General features: G+C 38.4%; 1 protein-coding gene across 12 annotated transcripts in view; it reads left to right on the top strand.

Moving 5' to 3' along the window:
• Positions 1–22606, top strand: part of ZNF438 (zinc finger protein 438) — a 181801-nt gene that overhangs the window by 75105 nt on the left and 84090 nt on the right. For 8 of the 12 annotated variants that reach the window (XM_077946163.1, XM_077946170.1, XM_077946166.1 and 5 more), the window contains exon 2: positions 11710–11786. The exons of 2 other annotated variants lie outside the window; for them this stretch is intronic. The gene's annotated coding sequence lies outside the window, so the exon portion shown is untranslated. The remainder of the gene's footprint in view (positions 1–11709; positions 11787–22606) is intronic. 2 more of the 12 variants (XM_077946167.1, XM_077946164.1) reach the window with 1 other exon arrangement.

The following is a 22606-nucleotide window of genomic DNA, read 5'->3' as shown; positions in this document are numbered from 1 at the left end:
ATAAGTCATGCTGCTATAAAGACACTTGCACACGTATGTTTATTGCAGCACTATTCACAAAGCAAAGACTTGGAATCAACCCAGATGTCCATCAGTGACAGACTGGATTAAGAAAATGTGGCACATATACACCATGGAATACTATGCAGCCATAAAAAGGATGAGTTCGTGTCCTTTGTAGGGACATGGATGCAGCTGGAAACCATCATTCTCAGCAAACTATCACAAGAACAGAAAACCAAATACTGCATGTTCTCACTCATAGGTGGGAATTGAACAATGAGATCACTTGGACACAGGAAGGGGAGCATCACACACTGGGTCCTATTGTGGGGAGGGGGTAGGGGGAAGGGATAGCATTAGGAGAGATACCTAATGTAAATGACGAGTTAATGGGTGCAGCACACCAACAAGGCACATGTATACATGTGTAACAAACCTGCACATGTACTTAAAGTATAATTTTTTTAAAAAATTGATGAATTTGACTTAATTAAAATTAACGTTTTTATGCTACAGAAGACATCGGGAAGAAACTAAAAAGAAGACTGCAGACTGGGAGAAAATATTTGTTAATCATGTGTGATAAAGGACTTGTATTCAAAACATGTAAAGAATTTTAAGTAAACAATAAGGCGAACAACCCAACTTAAAAACAAGCAAAAGAACAGAATAGACACTTCATCTGAAAAGACATGAGAATGATTAATAGCCACATGTAAGCACAGTGAGCATCATTAATCATTAGGAAGATGCACATAAAAACACAATGAGATACCACAATGAGATTACATCCCCTGGAATGGCTGCAATAAAAAAGAAAATATATAGTGTCTAGGATGTGGAGAAACAGGAACTCTCATATTATATATTGTTGGTAGGAATGTAAATTGTTAGCAGCCACTTTGGAAAATAGTTTGGCTATTTCTTTTAAAGTTAAACCAACTTACCATATGTAGTAAGGTTCTCCAGAGGGACAGAACGCATCAGGTATGTGTGTGTGTGTGTGCGCGCGCGTGCGTGCGTGTGTGAAGAAATTTATTTTAAGGAATTAATTGGCTCATGCAGTTGTGAAGTCTTGGTGTGTCTGATGGAGGAAAGCAGCAAAGGCTGGAGACTGAGGAAAGAGTTGCAGTTTGAGTCCAAATGCAGTCAGCTGGAAAAGCAGGAAGAGCCAATGTTGCAGATGAAGTCTGAAGGAAGTCTGTTGGGGAATTCCCTTTTGCCCAGGAAGGTCAACCTTTTGTTCTATTCAGGCCATCAACTCATTAGATGAAGCCCCCCCATATAATGGAGGACCATCTGTTATACTCAAAGTCTAACAATCTAAATGCAAATCTTGTCCAAAATTACTCTCACAGAAATGTTGAGAATAATATTTGACCAAATATCTGAGTGCTGTGATCCAGCCAGATCGATACATGATTTTTAATCATTGTGCCATATAAACTCAGCAATTCTACTTCTTGGAATCTGCCCAAGAGAAATGAAAACATATGTTCACACAAAGACTTGTATGTAATTGCTCTTGGCAACATTATTTATAATAGATATTAATAAAAACAAGAAAAAATCCAATGTCCATAACCTGGTAAATGGATAAACAAAATGAGGCATATCTACACATTGGAATACTATTCACCAATGAAAAAGGAAAATATTAATATATGCTGCAGCATGGATGAAACTAAAAAATATTGTGTTGAGTGAAAGGAACTAGACTCAGTAGACTACATATTATATGATTTCACTTATGAAATTTCTAGGAAAGGGAAACTGATTTAGTTAGCTAGGAGATTAGAGGGGAACTGGGGATAGGAGCAGGAATTGACTGCATATGGACTCAAGGGAATTGGGAGAGATCATGGAAAACTGGATTGTAGTGATGATTGCATCCATTTAGTCCATTTTGGTTTTCTATAAATGGACTAAAACTTCATTAAACTGTCCACTGTTCAATGGACAATGTTTAATTTTATGGTATATACATTGCACTTCAATTCATATCAAAATTATAAAACTGGTACAAATGGAGTAAGGATGGGACACATATTACATCTTATAAAAGCTATATTTTGCTTGAGGTGGATCACAGATTTTGTTCTAAGTGCTCTAAGAAGACATTTCTCAAAATGAAATTTGTTTTCTATTCACAAGATCAAAATTTATCAATATCTTAGAAGCCTAATAATTACAATTCAAAGGAAAATATATCCTTTTTGTTACAGTGCAGTGTAATCAAGTCTGTCCTTAAACAATATCCTCATAGTAAATAACTGAAGACTCTCTTCTGAAGACTTGTTTCTTGAGCCCCCTTTCTGTACAATATGGTAGCCTAACATCGAAGGCACATTGATAAATACAGCCCTGTGGGGTGAATAGGGAGGAGATCAGCAAAAGTACAAGGCCAGGAATGCTAGTCTTTGGTCGTATGACTCAGTCCCAAAAATGGAGCTACAAAAGACCTCGAGTAGCCAAAGCAACATTGGGAAGAAGAACAAAGCTGGAGTCATCACACTAGCTGACTTCAGATTATATTACAAAGCATTTCCAAACCTCAAGAATAGTATAAATATCCAGGCACAGGAAGGTCAAAGATCATGCAGCCTACCAAGACTGAATCATAAAAGAACACCTGAGTACAGCAATAATGAGTCACAAAATTGAATCAGTAATAAGAATTAGTCCATCAAAGAAAAGCCCAAACCCTGATGCTTTTCCTGCTGAACATTTAAAATAGAAATAATGCCAATTCTCCTCAAAATATTCCAAAGAATATTAACCATATTAACCAGTAGTAACCAAAACAGCATGGTACACATATAAAAACAGACACATAGGACAGTGGTACAGAATAGAGAACCCAGGAATCCATGTATTTACAGCCAGCTGATTTTTTGATGAACATGCTAAGAACATACATTTGGGAAATGACATCCTCTGAAATAAATGGTGCTAGGAAAACTGGACATCCATGTGCAGAAACTAGATACCTGTTTCTTACCAACATCAATTCAAAATGGATTAAAGACAAACTATGAAACTATTAGAATAAAACACAGGAGAAACACTTCATGACACTTGTCTAGATAAAGTTTGTATGGGTAAGATTCAAAAGCACAGGCAAGGAAAGCAAAAATAGACAAATGGGATTACATCAAACTTAAAGCTCTGTACAGCAAAGGAAGCAAAAGAGTAAAGAGACAACCTTAGAATGGGAGAAAATATTAGCTAGCTACACATCTGACAAGGGGTTAACATCCAGAATGTATAAGGAATCTAAACCACTCATTAGCAAAAAGCAAGCAAACAATTGGAATGCTAAAGTGGGATAAGATCTGAATAGATATTTCTCAAAAGAAGACATACAAATGGCAACAGGTATATGAAAAAATGTTCAACATCACTAATCATCAGGGAAACGCAAATCAAAACAGTAATGAGATTATCATCTTACCCTAGTTAGAATGGCTATTACCAAAGAGACAAAAAATAACAAATCCTGGCAAGGATGTGGAGAAGAGGGAACTCTTAATTTACACAGGTGGTGAGAATGTAAATTAGTACAGCCATAATAAAAAACAGCATGGTATTTTTTTTAAATATTAAAAACAGAACTGCCATATGATCTAACAGTTTCACTATACTGGGTGTATATCCAAAATAAGTGAAATCAGTATGTTGTTGAAGAGATATCTGCCCACCTGTGTTTATTGCAGCACTAGTTGCAATAGCCAAGATATGGAATCAACCTAAGTGTTTATTAGTGTGTGAATGGATAAATAAAATATGTCATATATACACAATGGGATACTATTCAGCCATAGAAAAGAATGAAATTCTGTCATTTGCAGCAAACATGGATGAACCCAGAGGTCATTATATTAAGTGAAATAAGCCAGGCATCTCATTTATATGTGGAATCTAGAAAAGTTTATCTCATAGAAGTAGAAAGTAGAATAGTGGTTACCACTGGCTGGGGAAGAGATAGGAGAGATGAAGAGAGGTTGGTCAACAGGTGCAAACCTACAGTCACATAGGAGGAATAAGTTCTGGTGTTCTATGGCACAGTAGGGTGACTGTAGTTAATAATAACATATATTTCAGAATACAAGAGAGGCTTTGAATGTTCTCATCAAAAAATGACAAGTATCAAAATACCACACTGTATTCCATAAATATATACAATTATTATGTGTCAAACATAAAACTTTAAAAAGATATCAGTTTGGTCACACACATGTTTATGTAAACATAGTTTTTCATTTCACTAACAGTATTCCCTCTTTTATATTTCATCACTTATCTCACATTGGTATTTTTTATGTTGTGTTTGAAAATCACTGCTATAGAGTACCATAAAGGGTCTTAATTTTGTATTTGTAATCCCACTCTTGCTTCAATCATGAGAAAGTGACTAAATAACTGTGTTAAATGAACTGAAGGAGAGCCTGAGCATGAATCCTTTGGCTTGATTATCTATGTACAATAGTTTAGTAAGACGAAAATGGTTGGTTATAATTGCAATGATTTAGTTGGAGTATATTGTGTTTGGAAAATTGTTTGTTTTATAATATCTCAGAGAAAATTGGCCTCTCAGAAATAATTTTACTGTATAATGAACTTTGCAAATTGCTTCTGCAAAATCACTAGGTTCAGGCTTCTGCTTTCAGTTAGGTTGTAGAAGGTGGTAGTGGGACATTGTGGCTTCTGGAACAACTAAAAGAAAAAACAAATTACAAAAATCAACGTTGTAATAATATGTTACTACCTAATAAAATGCCCCAATATTCAGTGGTGTGAAACAAGTCTCATTTAGCTCATGGGTCTATGGGTTGAAAATTCAGGCAGGTGCCAGCTTGGTGATTTTTGATTGCATGTCTCGTTGACTGAGATCATTGGGTGGTATTCTGCTCGTGGATGGAATGCTCTGGAGGATTCAAGGTACATATATACTGGGTCCCTGGCCAGAGGTGGAAGGCTAAGTCTACATGACCTTCTAGCATGGTAGTCTTAGCATAGTTAGACCTCTAATTATTGTGGCTTGGGGCTACTAGAGAGAATTTTCCTGTAGATAGAAAGTGGACGCTGCCAGTATCTTAAAGCCTAAAACTGAAAAATGGTACCATATCACTTCCACTATGTTCTGTTGGTCAGAGGAGTCACAGAGTCCTCTCAGTTTTAGTGAGAGAAGTCATAGGCATGACCTTTCAATGGAAGAAGTATCAAAACATTTGTGGCCATCTTTAATCTGCCACAGTCCACTATCCGGTCACAAATGATTCAGTCTCTTCCTGTGTTCCTTATATACTCACCCACTTCCAAGAATCCCAAAATTCCTTTCCAACTCTTCTTTACCCCGAATCTTAAAGTTCAAGAACTTGTTATTTCCAACAAGTATACTGCTCAGGAATCTCCTCAGGTGTAGCTGAAGAGACACCTACCCAACAATACAATGAAGAAGCAGTCATAGAATAGCTGCAGTAAACATTTCCATCCACAAATAGGGAAACAGGAGACATATAGCTTCACTGGTCCATAGAAATTTTGATATCCTGATGTTAGTTCTTTTATTAGGCTATTCTTGCCTCCTGATAATGATTCTCCCTGGCTCCAGGTTTTGCTCTCTCAATTTAGAGTCATCCTTTTTCTGTAAGAAATAGTCATTTTTTTGCAACTGAGTAGCCTTTTCAGCCTTTCTGCCTGGAGAAATTTGAGAGTCCAAAAGCCTGTTTTCATTTTGCACTATCTCTGTACCTTTCAGCGCAAGCTGATGTAATATTTTTAAAAACTTTATGGGTTTCCTGTGTATCAAATTGTAGCCCACTCCATTAATCAGAGGCCCACCCACATTTATTTTAGAGAGGCATTTTTTTTCTTTCACACTGAGTCGAGGTATTTTGAAACAACACCCATAATATTCCTATGAACTTTTCTGTCTATTTAAGAGTTCAAAGTGCACATCATCAAGATTCTTGGAGGCCTTTTGCCTTACAACAGAATCTAAGTGTCATACTCTTAAGATTCTTAGAACCAAACTAGATTCTTAGAACCAAACTAGATACGATTTTAGTTTTTCTGTCTCAATAAGGTATTTTACAGCCATGCTGTAGAGATTTTTAATCCTGAAATCATGTTTTACTGGTAGTAGGCCCCAAGTCTTAATGGTAATTCTGTAACTCTGAAGCTTTTTCTTACTTTTCTCTCTAGAGATAATGGGGATGAGAAACTGTTTAGTTTTGAAAAGATCAAGTCCTGGTTCTTTAAAAATTTTCCTCCAAATTCTACTTGAAAATGAAACAGTTCTTTCATCAGTTTGTGTATGCATAACTTATAGGTAGCTAAAAGAGACCACCACTTTCAACCTTTTGCCTAGAAATCTTCTTAGCCAAGTGTACCACTTTATGGGGATATATTTTTTCTTTTTCTTTTTTTTTTTTTTGAGACAGAGTCTCACATTGTTGCTTGGGCTGGAGTGCAGTGGTGCGATCTTGGCTCACTGCAACCTCCGCCTCCCGGGTTGAAGCGATTCTCCTGCCTCAGCCTTCTGAGTAGCTGGGATTACAGGTGCCTGCCACCACGCCCAGCTAATTTTTTGGATTTTCAGTAGAGAAGGGGTTACACCATGTTGGCCAGGCTGGTCTCAAACTCCTGACCTTGTGATCCGCCCGCCTCGGCCTTCCAAAGTGCTGGGATTACGGGCGTGAGCCACCGCACCCAGCTTATTTTGTCTTTTCTATTTCATGTGAGGAACAGTGTTACTTCCCACTGCATAAGAAGAGTTGTTCCTCTATCCTCCATAAGGTTTTCATTAATGTTGTTCAAACCTTCACTAACAGCCTTCTTAAGTCACTTCCAGCTTCTGCTCACCTCTGGTCCCAAAACCAATGCCACATCACATATTTTAAGATTTTATTACAGAATTCCACTTCCCTTTACTAGATTCTGTTATGGTTCTCTAATTCTGTGTAAGAAATTACCTAAACACATCCCCTTAAGACAACAGCCATTTTATTGTACCTCACAATTTGTGGGCCAGAGAAAAGGACAGGCTCAGCCGGTGGTTATTCTTCTTCATGTAGCATCACCTGAGATCACTTGGTGGCCTTCAACTCGAGAATGAGCTCAGTGGGGTCTGGAGGATTGAAGACAGCTGTAATCACATTTCTGGCACTTTGGCAAAGATAACCCAAAACCTAGTTTTATCTGAGACTGTCAACCCGAGGACCTGCATATAACTTCTCTACTATAACGGTCCTACAGTAGTTAGACTATGATGACAGTAGCACAAAAGACAGGAAGGAGGAAATAGATAAATTTTATTATGAAGTTTTTATATTTTGTGTGTAAAGTGGTATAATATTTGAAGTTATGTTGTGGCAGGTTAAATGTGCATATTTTAAACATGAGAGCAATCACTAAAACTACAAAGATGCAAGTATATTTATAATAGGCCAGTAGTGGAGATAAAATGGAAAACTAAAAAATATTCTATTTCAAATATGGCAGAAAAAAAGGGAAAAGGGAACAAGAACAGATTGGGACAAATAGAAAATAACAAGGTAATTCATTCAAATCCAACCATATAAATAATTACATTAAGTTTAAATGATCTAAATATTCTAAAGACAGCAATCATCAGGCTGGATAAAGTAGCGAGACCTAACTATACTGTCTACAAAATATTCCCTTCAAATATATACAAAGCGGTTAAAAGTAAAATAATCAAAAGAGATACCATGCAGATACTAATTATTAAGAAAACTGGAGGGAGGTATATTAATAGCCAATAAAATAAACTTCAAAACATGAGATAATATTAGCAGTATTGAGAAATATTTCATAATGATGTAAGAATCAATTAATTAAAAAGACATAATTTTAAATGTCTATAAGCCTAATAATAACAGAGCCTTAAAATACTTGAAGCAAAAATGGACAGAACAGAAAAGAGAAATAGATAAATCTATTACAGTTAGTTATCTCAACACTTCTCTTTCTCACTTTTCTTTCAATTGATAGAACAAGTAGGCAGAATGTCAGTAAAAAAAAAGTCTGGAAGAGTACTAGGTGTAAAGTAGAAAAAATCAACATAACCAAAAGTTGTTTCTTTGAAAAGATTAACAAAAGTAATAAACCCCTACTGAGAAAAAAAAATGAAAGTTCAAATTAACAATATAAGAATAAACAGGAAACATTAATAGAGATCCAGGAAATATATAAGGGATAAGAAAATATTATGAACAATTTTATGTCAATACATTTGACAGTTTAATGAAATAAACAGATTCCTTGAAACAACTGTTTCTCCTCTTTAATATGACTAACTGCACTAACATTCTTATTCCATCTTCTCTTGAATTTGTTCCATTATTTAGCACTTTCCCTTGAAAAATACAACATAAAAATGACTCAAAAGAAGTAAAAAATCTCTGGGAGGCCGAGGTGGGCAGATCACGAGGTCAGGAGATTGAGACCATCCTGGCTTACACAGTGAAACCTTTTCTCTACTAAAAATACAGAAAGTTAGCCAGGCATGGTGGCAGGCGCCTGTAGTCCCAGCTACTTGGGAGGCTGAGGTAGGAGAATGGCATGAACCCAGGAGGCGGAGCTTGCAGTGAGCCAAGATCACGCCACTGCACTCCAACCTGGGCGACAGAAGTAAAAAATCTGAATACTGCTATATCTGTTAGAGGTATCGACTCCTTAATTAGAAATCTCCCCACCTCTAGTGGCATTCATCAACTAAATTGGGTCTCAGTATTAAGTCCTTGAGTGTGTCTAGAAATTTAAAACCACTGTAGCTGACGAGTTCTCCCCTCAACCCACCCCCCCCCATAGTTTTCTTCATACTTTCCATTTATTTACTTTACATCCCTGTTGTTGGAGTTTGAAGGGACCAATTAATTATATCACTTTTTTATTCTTTCTTTTGAACTCTTTAAGAAGTAGACTTAAGATGAGAATGAAAATGTCAGTTTTGTTTATGGAGAAACTAGGTAAAAGAATACACCTAGCTTTGCATCTTGTCTTCCTACCCCTTCAAATTGGATAGACTTAACTTTTCCTGTAGTGTTTACTATGTAGATGACTGGACAATGTATTTGCATTTGGGCAAGCAAGTTCTGAGAGTCAAAGACTGATGACACATGTGGCCAGTCTTTTGCCCTTTCTCACCAAACAGATGTGTCAGAAAGAGGGAGAAAGGTTGGTGTTTTGTCACCTACAACTTAGATGACGTCCTAGTCTTATTATGGTCCATTTTTCCAAGCAGTCATGCCTTCCCAGTTCAGATGGAACCTACAGTTAGTCCACTGCTGACTTACTTTCAGTTCCTTATGTTGTTTGGACCTTATGCTCTATTGTGAACAAGTTTTATAACTTTGATCTTTTCTCATACCTGTTTTCCCTTCTCTTCCCTAGAAATTTAAACCTGGCATTCAAAGGCTGTAATTTTTTTTTTTTTTTTTTACCATCTCAAGAAAAAGCATGGCATTTAAAAAATCCTAGGTTTTAAGGGAGGCTTGATTTGTACCTTTGCTTACCAGTATCAATTCAAGGCTCGGCATGCCACCTTTGTTCATTAGTTCCTTTTCTTGTAACTCTTTCACTACCATCTCCCTTTTCTAATTCCTGTTACTGGTTGACTTCCAGGACAGTGCTCCAAATTCTTCAGTGGTGTCACCACCGGGCTTGAAAGTAATGTCAACCCATACCATGTGACTATAATCTGTTTCTCCAAATTCATATTTTTGAGTTTCTGATACTCAGAACTCACAGTGTTTTGCCAGCCAGAATTGTTTCAGTATCTTAAATACTGAAAGCCCCTCTTTTCTGTTTTCTTATTCTCTGGCAATTTTTTTCTTTTAAACTCTTAAATTCAAATATTTTTTTCTGTTCATATACTTTCTCTCCATCTCTTTTTCTCCATTCTCCGCCTCCCTTTCCCTCTTTCCCTCTGTCTCAATAGATGGTCTTGCAATTGGGTCTGAACTCCCTCAACTTTACTCCCTTACACACAAAATGTTTATATTCGTCACCCATCCTTTCCTCTATTTCTAACCATAGAGAAACAACTGTTTCTCCTCTTTAACATGATTAACTGCACTAAAGCTCTTGTTCCCATCTTCTCTTGAATTTGTTCCATTATTTAGCAATCTCCCTTATATTTCTTCCTGTTACTAGCATTAAAAATGGAAGAAAAAAAAAACCACCAACGATGAAAACCTTGTTAAAGATTCAGCTTCACTTTCAAAGTATGCCAGACTTCTTAGAAGACTAAAATTTATTGATTAATTCCACTTTTTCTCCTTTAAAAAAATTTGCCAATTATTGGAAGTCTTTGTTTACTTTTCTTGCCTTTCTGAAACGTATTCCGAAGGTTCCCAGTGACTGGTAAGTTCTTCTCAGTTCTTCTGCCCTGAAAAGACAGGACTGGGCACGTTCTTCTTTTGCTCTTCTTTCGTGACTTCATTGATAGATATCCGTATTTTGTGGAAGGCCCCTTCTGAAATAAATAAACCTTTTAGGAGATGTGCAAACTGTTCTATTGACTTAGTGCAGTAAATAAGACTACACGGATGATTCTGAAATGATACCTCCTTAGAGAAAATTTGTGTAAGATTTTTATTATAGGTTGGAGCTCCGAAGTTCTAGGACAGGTTATCAGAAATGAAGCGAGTCATTGGATTGGTTGATTTCTTAAGTTCATGGTTGATGTAAACAATGCATGGTTCTGATTGGAAAGAAAGGTCTATTGTGGCCTAAGAATCCTACGTTTGTAACTGTATAACTGAATGTTGGTGATGGTTTCAGATCTCAGTTTTGCATAATTGTTTAGGTGGTCATTATGCTTCTCATTTTCAAGTATATCTTCAGAGAATTTTAAACTTTTTACTTTTATTGCAGTTACTCTGATTTCTTCTCATCTTGACTACTGTAGTAACAAAATGGATCTTACTGCTTTTTGAATTTTCTCATGGTAACTTACACTTGAAAACCAGAGCCATCTTTTACAATACAAATTTGAATGTGTTTTCTGCCAAACACCCTTGATGTCTCTTTATATATAAATAAAGCCCCATGTACTGACTCTAGCATGCAGCTTCTTACAATATAATCTCAGCCCCAAATCCCAGTCCTTATAGATCTCCCTCCCCATTTCCCTCTTTCTGTTTGTATTCAGTCCATAAGTCAGAGCCTTCCCACATTTTCCTTATAGTAATTAACGTACTCCAAAATCCCACAGTGCCTTGTGTCACTTGTAGCACTTACTACATCTACCTCAATATAGAGTTTTTCGTGTTTGCCTCTTATGGCGGTTTGTATTTCTTAAGGACAAGAACTGTCTCTTATTCAACTTCATGGCTCCCTGTTCCCTATGATACTGAGTAGGGCACAAATGCCAGCTAAATTTTAAATAATTCAGTTTAAATCAGGGTTAAATATCTAATAATATGTTTTCTAAAATTTTTAGGAGGTTGACATAAAAATAAGTGAAGACAATATATCTCCTGTTTTAGAAGTCTTTGAGCACAGCTTGAGATTTTTATTTTAGATTCTCAAATTATACATGGTATCAGAACTGTAAATTTTATAGAACTTCATATAACTCTTTTATGGTCTTTCAGGTGCAATCATCTGATTGGCTTCTATAAGGTACCTAGAAATTCTTTTTAATTTTGTTACTTCCACTGCATTTGTTTTCAGATAGAAATGAATGCCATTTCCCATCCAGTACTGAAGTGTTAAAGTTAGAAGACATTTGCTAAGTCAAATCACTTCAGGTAAGTCTGCTTACATCTAGCTTGGTACCAGCTTAGGTTTATTTAAAATGCAAAGAATTAAGTTCACTAACTTGGACATCTCAACTCTCAAATTTCTCAGCATATCTTCTAGTCACCTGGTATGTTGAATCACTGGTCTTGGGAAATAGTGGGAAAATGATTTCTTATTAAATTTCACATGTTTATAAAAATAAAATGTTCTGGCCAGGCGTGGTGGCTCACGCCTGTAATCCCAGCACTTTGGGAGGCCGAGGTGGGTGGATCACCTGAGGTCAGGAGTTCGAGACCAACCTGACCAACAAGGTGAAACCCCATCCCTACTAAAACTACAAAAATTAGCTGGGCATGGTGGCAGACATCTGTAGTCCCAGCTACTCTGGAGGCTGAAACAGGAGAATTGCTTCAGCCCTAGAGGCCGAGGTTGCAATGAGCTGAGATCATACCACTATACTCCAGCCTGGGCAACAGAGTGAGACTCCATATCAAAAAATTAAAATAAAATAAATTGTTCAGTTTTAAACTCATGGTGTTGTTTGTCTAAATGAGACTAACACATTAAAATCATCCTTGTATTTGTATCAAGTCTAGTTGAAAAGTCCTAAGTGCTAAACAATGCTTTTGTATTGTAGCTTATATATATATATATATATATTTAGTTTTTTAAGTCTTTATGCAACTTTTCTAAATTATTTATATGTTCTTATTTAAAGAAGTACTTTGTTAATTAACTAGCACTTGAACCTTAAATGTTTATTAACTATTTGTGTAAAAAAATCTTTGAAAGTTCATCTTAATCACCCTCAACTCTTACAGTGATCTCCTAATAATCTCTCTGTACTCATTCTGTCTTCCCCTGTCCTGTGTTCATTGTTAGATAAACCTGCATATAGAACCACTTTTAGTAATTTTAAAATGCTTTAATGGCTTCCAACTCCCTCTTGGATGGAATCTGTGTTCCTTTGCCTGGCATTCAAAGCCCCCCACCAAGGTCCTGAAAACATACCCTACTTGAGCCAACTGGGCTTTTCCTGTACTCTGAAGTCTCCTTGTTCTTCATGCATCTGTCTTGACTTGTACTGGCCTTCCTGCCTGTGACGTCCCCTGCTGCCCTGACACTGTTTCCTCTGCACATTGAAACCCTGTGCAAGCCTCTCTATGACATGTTCCCTGATTACTCCAGCTAGAAGCACTAGTTCTTTCTCTCTCTGCCAGTGTCATCTGATGTTTTGTTTGTGTCACTATTGTGGCATATTTTACCGTGCAGCTTTATTGTTTGTGTTTATGTTTGTCTTATCTCCCACCATACATTGTAAGAACTATAAAATCAAAGATCTTGTCTGATTTTTGTCTCCTACAGCTTTCACCATAGCCTTTAATAATGCTTAGTAAATATTTACGTAATAAGAGTGTGCTTGGCTTTTTCTCTCATCATTTCCTTTGTCTTTCATCCATATAAATGCATATATTCCATATTCTTGGCAACCATTCTTGTTCTGCACTCCTAGTTGCCATCTTACCCTAGGAAAATACTGACCCTAGTGCAGTTAACAAGATACAGTCAGTTCCTGACCGAAGAAATACACTGTATTCCAAAAGTTCAAGTCTAGTTCTGTTGTTTGGAATGCAGAATGCGTTTTTCCACAAAAACAATGTTATAAATAGTGGTTAGGTTCTCAGCCAGCCCTCCCAAGACTATTTAACTCACAAGTACCAGCACTCCTTTCACTATGGGCAGCCATGGTGTACAATGCTGTTTTGTGGAGAGATTGTAGCTCTGGGTATGGAAATCTCCCATGCTCTAGGAACAGGACAGAAAGTTTCTGGGCAGGTTGAACAGTAGCAGAGTCTGAGCTGGGGCTCTGACAGTGTTGGCTACTCTACCATCAGAAGCTTCTTGGTTTTCAGTATTTACAGGAGAGACTTTTACCTGTAGATTGCTGTTACTCTCATGTCACCTAAATGGAGGGCAAAGGGACACTTGCTCTTCTGATCTTTCCCACAGTTGATTAGGATGGTAAATAGGGTTTTCTCTATCCTTTCACATGAGTGGGTTGTTTGTAAGTCAGGTATTGACAGATCAGGGACTATTTACTGCTTCCTCCTTTTGGATGTGATACAAACTTACGGGAATTGAATATATAAACATAGAAAATACTTCTATCTATAGGAAAAAAACACATTTACAGGTATCACCCCTGTATTTGACATCACATCAGTTTTTGTGGACAAGTGATTCTCATTTACATAAGCATAATAATGCTTCTGGTAAGAAAAACGTCAGTATGTACATAAACAACCCTCAAGGTTGACGGTTAAGGTTGTCAGGCTGTAAGAAAAAACACTTCATAAATTTCAGATAATTTAATTTATTCAGTCATAAGTATTGAGCACATGAGTGTCTACTTTACGCTTAATACTGTGGTCAATGCTAGGGGCTAGGAAGTGGGAACAAAAGATGTTACATAAAGTTTGCCTTCAGGCGGGCGCAGCGGCTCATGCCTCTAATCCCAGCACTTTGGGAGGCCAAGGTGGGCGGATCACGAGGTCAGGAGATCGAGACCATCCTGGCTAACACGGTGAAGCCCCATCTCTACTAAAATTACAAAAAATTAGCCTGGTGTGGTGGCAGGCACCTGTAGTCCCAGCTACTCAGGAGGCTGAGGCATGAGAATCACTTGAACCTGGGAGGCGGAGGTTGCACTGAGCCAAGATCTCACCACTGCACTCCAGCCTGGCAACAGAGTGAGACTCTAGCTCAAAAAAATAAATAAAGTTTGCCTTCCCTGGGAAGTCTGAAATATAGAGAGCATAATATTAAACATTCACATTGAAAACAATATGTGATTAATTGACATAAAATGCTTCATAAACATAAAAAATGCCTTTTGGATTCTCAGAATGGAAATATTATATCCCTATGGTTGTAAGGATACTGGTGGGATTTCACTTAGTTTTAGAAGAATAGTACTAAAGCTAGGCCGGGCATGGTGGCTCAAGCCTGTAATCCCAGCACTTTGGGAGGCTGAGGCGGGCGGATCACCTGAGGTCAGGAGTTTGAGACCAGCCTGACCAATATAATGAAACCCCATCTCTACTAAAAATACAAAAATTAGCCAGGCATGGTGGCATGCTCCTGTAATCCCAGCTACTCAGGAGGCTGAGACAGGAGAATCACTTGAATCCAGGAGGCAGAGGTTACAGTGAGCCGAGATTGCACCATTGCACTCCAGCCTGGGCGACAAGAGTGAAACTCCATCTCAAAAAAAAAAAAGAAACAGCTAGAGAGGAAATGATATTCCAGGTTGGATTAACAGCATGAATAGGGGACTGGCAACATAAGCAAACAAAGCATTACTGAGTGGAGCAGAAGGGTTAATTCATGTTGGCTGAAACAATGGGAGGGCAGTGGGGAATTAGACCACTGGTTCAATCCTGGCAGTAGGTAAGAGTCATCCATAGATATTTTTAAAGATATTAACTCCCCAGATCTTAGCCCAGAACTAGTAAATAGAGTTTCAGGGTGTGGGACATAAGCCTGTTTATTTTTTAAAGCTCCCCTCATGGTTCTGATGTTCATCCACGGTTGAAAATCCTTGAATTAGAAGAATGGGCCAAACTTAGGAATACCATGAATGCCCTCCTGAGGAGTTGAGCCTCTGTCCCTCAAGCAGTGGGAAGACTGCAGAAGTTTCTGAGATGGGTGACAGGATCAGATTGGTGTTTGCCGAGATAAATGATTTGTCAGCTACATGTGAATGGAAGAGAAGTAAGAAACAGCTTGAATTAGAGCAGTGGTAGTGGTAATAAAGAGAAGAGCCACCTTTTTAAGTGTAGTTAGATGTGTGGGAGCTGGTGATGTCAGCCTTGACCTCAGCATGATCTGTTTTATAAACTGATTATACAACTTCATCCTCATTAATTTGATCTCTTTACTTATTCGGCCTGGCAACTTAAATAGTAATTTCAGTGAGTTTGCATTTAATGGAAGAAGACCATTGTCTACTCATGTACCCGTCTAACTCATAATAGTAAGTGAAGTTATGTGTATGAGGAATATGACCTTTAACATAATCATTATAAAGCATTTAATAACCTCCCACATATGCAATAACACAACCCCAGTCCTGCATGATTGTGCCAAGAGCCAGAATCACATGTATAAAGTAGTTATTAGCACGCAGTTCCCTGGCATTAAGTTGAAATTTGAAGAAATGTTCTAAATCATGTTATGTATTTTAATATTTTTAGCATTAAATTTGATAATTGCATAATTTTCTGATGTTAGACCCAAGCATGCCTCCGGACTCTAGCACCTTTTCTTAGTCTGAGTTTATGCTTCTCTTCGGCAAGGAGTGCAGCTCCTCACCCCACATTTGGGCCCATCCCCTGCTGATGTCAATCCATGAGCACCCCTGCCCTAGCCTCATCCAAAGGGATAACTGGGCCAGCAGAGAGGAGTTGTAAAGGAGTCAGAATTTCTCTTGTGGCACAGACACACAAAGGATCTTTGTGGCTCTTTTGCTTCTGGCCCAAGAGGAACATGATAGCTGCTAAGGTATACACACTGAGGAGTCCCAAGTCTCACCACAGTTCATATCTCTTTGATGTGTTTAAATTTTTTTTATGTTTGGAGGCAATGAACCACATTAATTCAAGAGCAGAGAATAAGTTCAAAGCATAAAGTTTTGACATGGCCTGCCTCCTTTTAAAAAAAGCTCAACATCATAACTTTTAAAAACAATGACTTTCTTGCCAGTTCTTTAATAGTACACATGTGACAACAGTTTCTACCATGGTCTTTGTCCATGACAGTGCATTTATTGTTGTTTTATCAGTATCTCCACATTCTGTGAGTTACATTTCCTTTTTTTTTTTAAGATGAAATCTTGCTCTTGTCCCCCAGGCTGGGGTGCGATGGCATGATCTCGGCTCACTGCAACTTCCACCTTCTGGGTTCAAGTGATTCTCCTGCCTCAGCCTCTCGAGTAGCTGGGATTACAGGTGCCTGCCACCACGCCCAGCTAATTTTTGTATTTTTAGTAGAGACAGGGTTTCACCATGTGGGCCAGGCTGTTCTTGAACTCCTGACCTCAGGTGATCCACCCGCCTCAGCCTCCCAAATTTCTGGGATTATAGGCGTGAGCCACCATGCCCGGCCGAGTTGCATTTCTAATAGCTATTTAGAGTTCTGCTAATCACCCAATTGTTTAACCAGAGAGTGGGTGGTTTACTTAGATTTGAGGGATTCTGTAGTAGAGAGGGAGGAAAAAGGGGGTAATATTTATCAAGTGCCCACTCTGTGCCATGTTCTTTACATGTGTTTTTCCACTTTAACTCCATTTTACAAATGAGCAAATGGGGCTTTAGAGATTTAAAAAAATTTATCCGAAGTCAAAAGTCGAGTTGGCTATAGAAACTAGATTTGATTACAGGTCTGGCTGTCTGACTGTCTAATCATCCTGGTCTTATAAATCTTCATGGCTTTTATGTGTGGGGTAAGATCAGTGAACTCAGAATTAGGAGGTTTGAGTACAGGCTTCACCTCTTCTATAGTTTGGATGTTTGTCCCTCTGATATGGTTTGGCTGTGTCCCCACCCAAATCTCATCTTGAATTGTAATTCTCAATTTCCACATGTCTGAGGAGAGACCTGGTGGGAGGTGATTGGATCATGGGGGCAGTTCCCCCATGCTGTTCTCATGATAGTGAGTGAGTTCTCACAAGATCTGATGGTTTTATAAGGGGCTCTCCTCTCCTCGCTCCTCATGCTTTTTCTTGCTTGCCACCATGTAAGATGTGCCTGCTTCCTTTTGCCATGATCGTAAGTTTCCTGAGGCCTCTCTAGCCATGTGGAAGTGTGAATCAATTAAACCGTTTTTCCTTATAACTTAACCAGTCTCTGGTATTTCTTTATAGAGATGTGAGAACAGACTAATACACTTTCCAAATGTCATGTTAAAATTTGATCCCCGTGTTTGAGGTGAGACCTAATGGGAGGTGTTTGAGTCATGGGGGCGGATCCCTCATGAATGTCTTGGTGCCCTCCTTGCTCTGTTAGTTTCCACCAAGAGCTATTAAAAAGAACCTGGCACTTCCTCCCCTCTTGCTTCCTCTCTTGCTATGTGATCTCTGCACTTGTGGCTCTCCTTTGCCTCCGGCCATTAGTGGAAACAACCTGAGGCCCTCACCAGAAGCCAAACGAATGCTGGAACTGTATGCCTCCTGTATAGCCTGCAGAACCATGAGCCAAAGAAGCCCTTTTTTCTTTATAAATCACCCAGCCTGACATATTTATAGCAACACTAAATGGACTGAGGCAACCTTGTCACTAACAACCTTGAACAAGTTATTTAACATCGCTGAGCTTGAGTTTCCTCATATGTAATATGGAGATAAAACCTGCTTTACCAACCATTTGGGGTTGTGGTGAGAATGATAAGCTAGGGAGTTTCCAAATGATTTCATAGGTATAAAAACCAATAGAAATTTCAGAGATGTTTAATTCAAGCAAAACACAACAACATTGAAGCAAAACACAACAAAAACAATAAAGATTAAATGAGATGATTTGGACATGTTTTATGGTATTTTACTTCTTAGCGTTGTTCTACAAACGTACTAAAAATAATGTTGGTCAGATTTGTAAGTTCTAGACACTGTGGTGTTCCAAGCTGTCTCACTGTGCATTTAATACCTCACTGTAGTAGAGAGTGTCTTGGCAACATATCAAGTACCTGTTTTCACTTGCCAGAAGCAATCATTAGTTTCTATACCATAGCAAATAGGTCTGAACTCTGGTAGATACTGAATAAATGTTTATAGCCAATGAGGCTACTAACTAGCGATATGGCTTATTGGACTAGAGTTGATATTAACATTCTCAGAACAATTTTTCTTACATTTTTGAAGTTTTAGAACAAACCTGAGGAATAAAGACATTTTGTAAAACTTTTCACAAAACTGCTTTTCAAAAATGTTTGCAAGTTTCTGAACAACTTTTATAGGTTACAATATGGTGAATACTGAAAGACAGTTATGAGCTATTAATATCAACTTACAAATCCTTCAAGTATGTATATACAAGAGGTAAGAAGTTTGGGGAACTCAATAAATTGTAAGGATAGGGCTGTGAATGAAGTGACAGTGAGCCTGAGAAATATTAAAGTCATTTCCTAGCCTTACACAAAACCTTTACCCAGTTAAAGCTGTAAGTCTTTTTCTACATGGGACACCAACTGACGAGTAGAGGAGCAGTATCAGACTTCAGATACACACTGCAGATCAAGGAGAGCACACCCATTTGGTCTTGGATTCCTGAGTGTGTGCAACTCTTCTGCATCTGCCAACTCAGTATATCCCAAAGAGGGTTCCCCTGTCCTCAAGTACTGATTTCAGCATGGCTCCCAGTGCCCACACTGTGCCTGCTTTCTGCATCTGGTAGATGGAAAGCTGCAGTTGGGGCCAGGTCAAGTGAAGTGCAAGGGGCAGTAGACATGGAAAGCAAAGAAAACATACAACAGAGATTGCAAAAATCTGGACCTCTTGACAAGTTTGGTTCATAAATGTGTTTTGCGTAGCCTGCATAGCATGCATAATGTTTTTTATTTTATTTATTATTAATTTTACAGACAGGGTCTCACTCCGTCACCCAGGCTGAAGTACAGTGGCCTTATCATAATTCACTATAGCCTTGAACTGCTAGGCTCAAGCCACGCTCCCACCTCAGCCTCCTGAGTTACTGGAATTACAGGTGCAAGTCACGATGCCTGGCTCTTTTGTTTTTAAAGCATAAATAGCTTGTTAACAGGTATTATTTTAACTAGTAACTGATATAATTTGTTGTTAACTAATTTAATGCACAAATCCAGATTTCTGCATTCTCTTGGAAACTGGCAACTTTGATCCTGCTCTTGCATGTGGCAGTAACCAGCTAGAGCTAAGTAGAAGCTGCCTCTATTAGATGGGAGGCTGTGCTTTTACATTATAGGTTGTAACCTATAACACACCTGGCTGTTGTTTTTCTTTAAACAGAATTTAGAGGAAAGTTTAAATGTTACTCATACCACCATCTGTGTTAAAATTGGAAATAGCAAGTTGATTGGATGACATATTTTAATGCAAGTGAGAGATGGTATTAATTTTCTAGGACTGCATAAGCAAGTACTACAAACTGGATGGCTTTAAATGACAGCAATTTATTCTCTTACAGTTCTAAAGGCTAGAAATCTAAAGTCAGGGTGTTGGCAGGACCATGTTCCCTCAGAGGCTCATGGGGAAGATTCTGCCTTGCCTCTTCTGGCTTCTGGTAGCCCCAGGCATTCCTTGCCTTGTGGTAGCATAATGCCAGTTTGATTCCATCTTCTCATGGCTGTCTTCCCTCTGTGTGTGTCTACATCCAAATTTTCCTCCTCTTGTAAGGATACCAGTACATTGGATTAGGGCACACCCTAATCTGGTATGAACTCATTTTAACCTGATTATATCTGCAAAGACTCTATTTCCAAATAAGGTCATATTCACAGATACTGGGGGTTGGGACTTCAACATACCATTTTGGGGTACATAATTCAACCCATAACTGATGGCATATTTCTTTGTAGAGTACAGAGTAATGGTTAAGGGCAGGGTGCCTTGAGGCAGAGTGCCTGCATTCAAATTCACAACCTATTTGCTATGTGATCTTGGGTAAGCTGATTACCCAATACCTCAGTGCTCTCATCTATACATGGGATAGTGGCACAATCCTGTAAGGTTATTATAGAATTGCAGTAAGGACAAAATAAGTTAACATACATAAAGCACTTATTACATTGCCTGGCACATACTATATGCTCAATAAACTGAACTGTGGTTATTATTAGCTCTTACTCATATATAATTTAAATGTATGCAAGGAGTACCAGTGCCAAAAACTATTATTTAAGATAGCATTATGAAAAAAACCATGGAAAAACCAGGGATAGTAGGTAGAATTGTTGCATGAAAAAATAAAGAGAGACTAGAATTTTAATAAGTTTTTTTTTTTTTTTAATGCATGCAACTGTAATACTTTAAAAATGTTAGCATGCTCACTCTTTTAGATTACCTGCCTGGCCCTTATATGCACTTGAAGCTAACTGAAGACCCGAAGAACTTCACACCCAGAAGCTTAGATATTACCTGTTGGGTTGTTGAGCACAATGGCCTGTAGATAATAGGGAAGTTACTCCAGGGACAGTGTCCAAGGAACACTGACTTCTAAAGAAACCTTCCTACATATGTCCTTGGGAGCACGTTATTACCGTCTACCTTCTCCTTATAAATCTTTAGATTAAAATTATCCTGGTCCCAAGTCTCTGGGTCAGAGATTGAGACTGAATAATTCTTTGAATTTAAATTATACATTTCCTCCCAAGGGAACAAATATTTTAAGGTGTATTATTTCATTTTTCCACATAGACTTTACATAAAATAATTCTACAACTTGATCTTTATTAAGAATCTGAGACCTCTGATAGAGAAGGTATAAAAAATTGGCAAGAATGTTCGAAGTACCTGGAAGAAAACTGTTCAGTAGGTTAGTGACTATTGGATTTTTAGTACTATAAAATATACATACACTTCATTCTCAAAGATACTGCTACCTTGAATACATGAATATTTAACTAAAGTCAAAGTATTTGACCTAAATGGTGAAAGGGACACATGTGCGAACTTTATTTCTGATTTGCGATTTTATTTGAATAAAAAAAGTTAGGGTATTTAATTTGGGGCAAAGAAGTGTTATTTCTGTTGTTCAAGTATTAGTGATTGGAACATTTAGATTCAATGATGTGTTCATCAGGACTGCTTCAGTTGCAAAGGAAAGAAAGCCAGCTCAAACTAGTTTATGAAAAAAAAGAAACTTGATTGTTTCTGTAACTATGGTTTCCGGAGGTGCATCTGGCTTCAGGCATGGTTTCAGCCAGGAACTCAGATGATCTCATTTGGACTCCTTTTCTTCTGCTGGTTTCTTTATTTGTCATTTTTCAGACAGGCATGGTCAGTAAGATGACCACTAGCAGCTCAAGATGATTGTCCATCTAGTTTAGCAATCTCAACAGAAAGAGAACCTGTCACACCAGATGTCTAGCTGCCTCCTCAGAGAAGATGTGGATTGACTCTCTTTGATCTCATGTGTCACTGTGGCCTGGGAATGGGGTATACTGGTGGGCCAGCCTTGGTATGTTTTCCCAGTGCTCCAGTAGAGGGGCATAGCCCAGTGAGTGCAGGCCCCATGAGGGTCTCATGGAGTAGGAGAGGCTTTCTCCAAAAGAACCAGAAGAGAAATGGGAATGTGTGCTTAGCAGACCAAAAGTGCCATGACTTCAAACCATTAAAAATGGTACATGAAGTCATTCAGATTGCAGTTTCTGGTTTTAAGAAAGAACTATCTGCTTTTTTTTTTTTTTTTGAGACAGAGTCTCGCTTAGTCGCCCAGGCTGGAGTGCAATGGCGCGATCTCGGCTCGCTGCAAGCTCCGCCTCCCGGGTTCACGCCATTCTCCTGCCTCAGCCTCCCGAGTAGCTGGGACTACAGGCGCCCGCCGCCTCGCCCGGCTAATTTTTTGCATTTTTAGTAGAGACGGGGTTTCACCGTGTTAGCCAAGATGGTCTCGATCTCCTGACCTCGTGATCCGCCCGGCTCGGCCTCCCAAAGTGCTGGGATTACAGGTGTGAGCCACCGCGCCCGGCCTATCTGCTTTTTTTTTTTTTTTTTTTTTTAAGTCTCTGTCTGTCACCAGGCTGGAGTGCAGTGGCATGATTGTGGCTTATTACAGCCTCTGCCTCCTGGATTCAAGTG

The sequence above is a fragment of the Macaca mulatta genome, chromosome 9 (genome assembly GCF_049350105.2).
Source record: "Macaca mulatta isolate MMU2019108-1 chromosome 9, T2T-MMU8v2.0, whole genome shotgun sequence".
NCBI classification, from domain to species: domain Eukaryota; kingdom Metazoa; phylum Chordata; class Mammalia; order Primates; family Cercopithecidae; genus Macaca; species Macaca mulatta.
The sequence above is the reverse complement of the archived record's forward strand: the minus strand, read 5'-3'. Positions and strand labels throughout refer to the sequence as shown.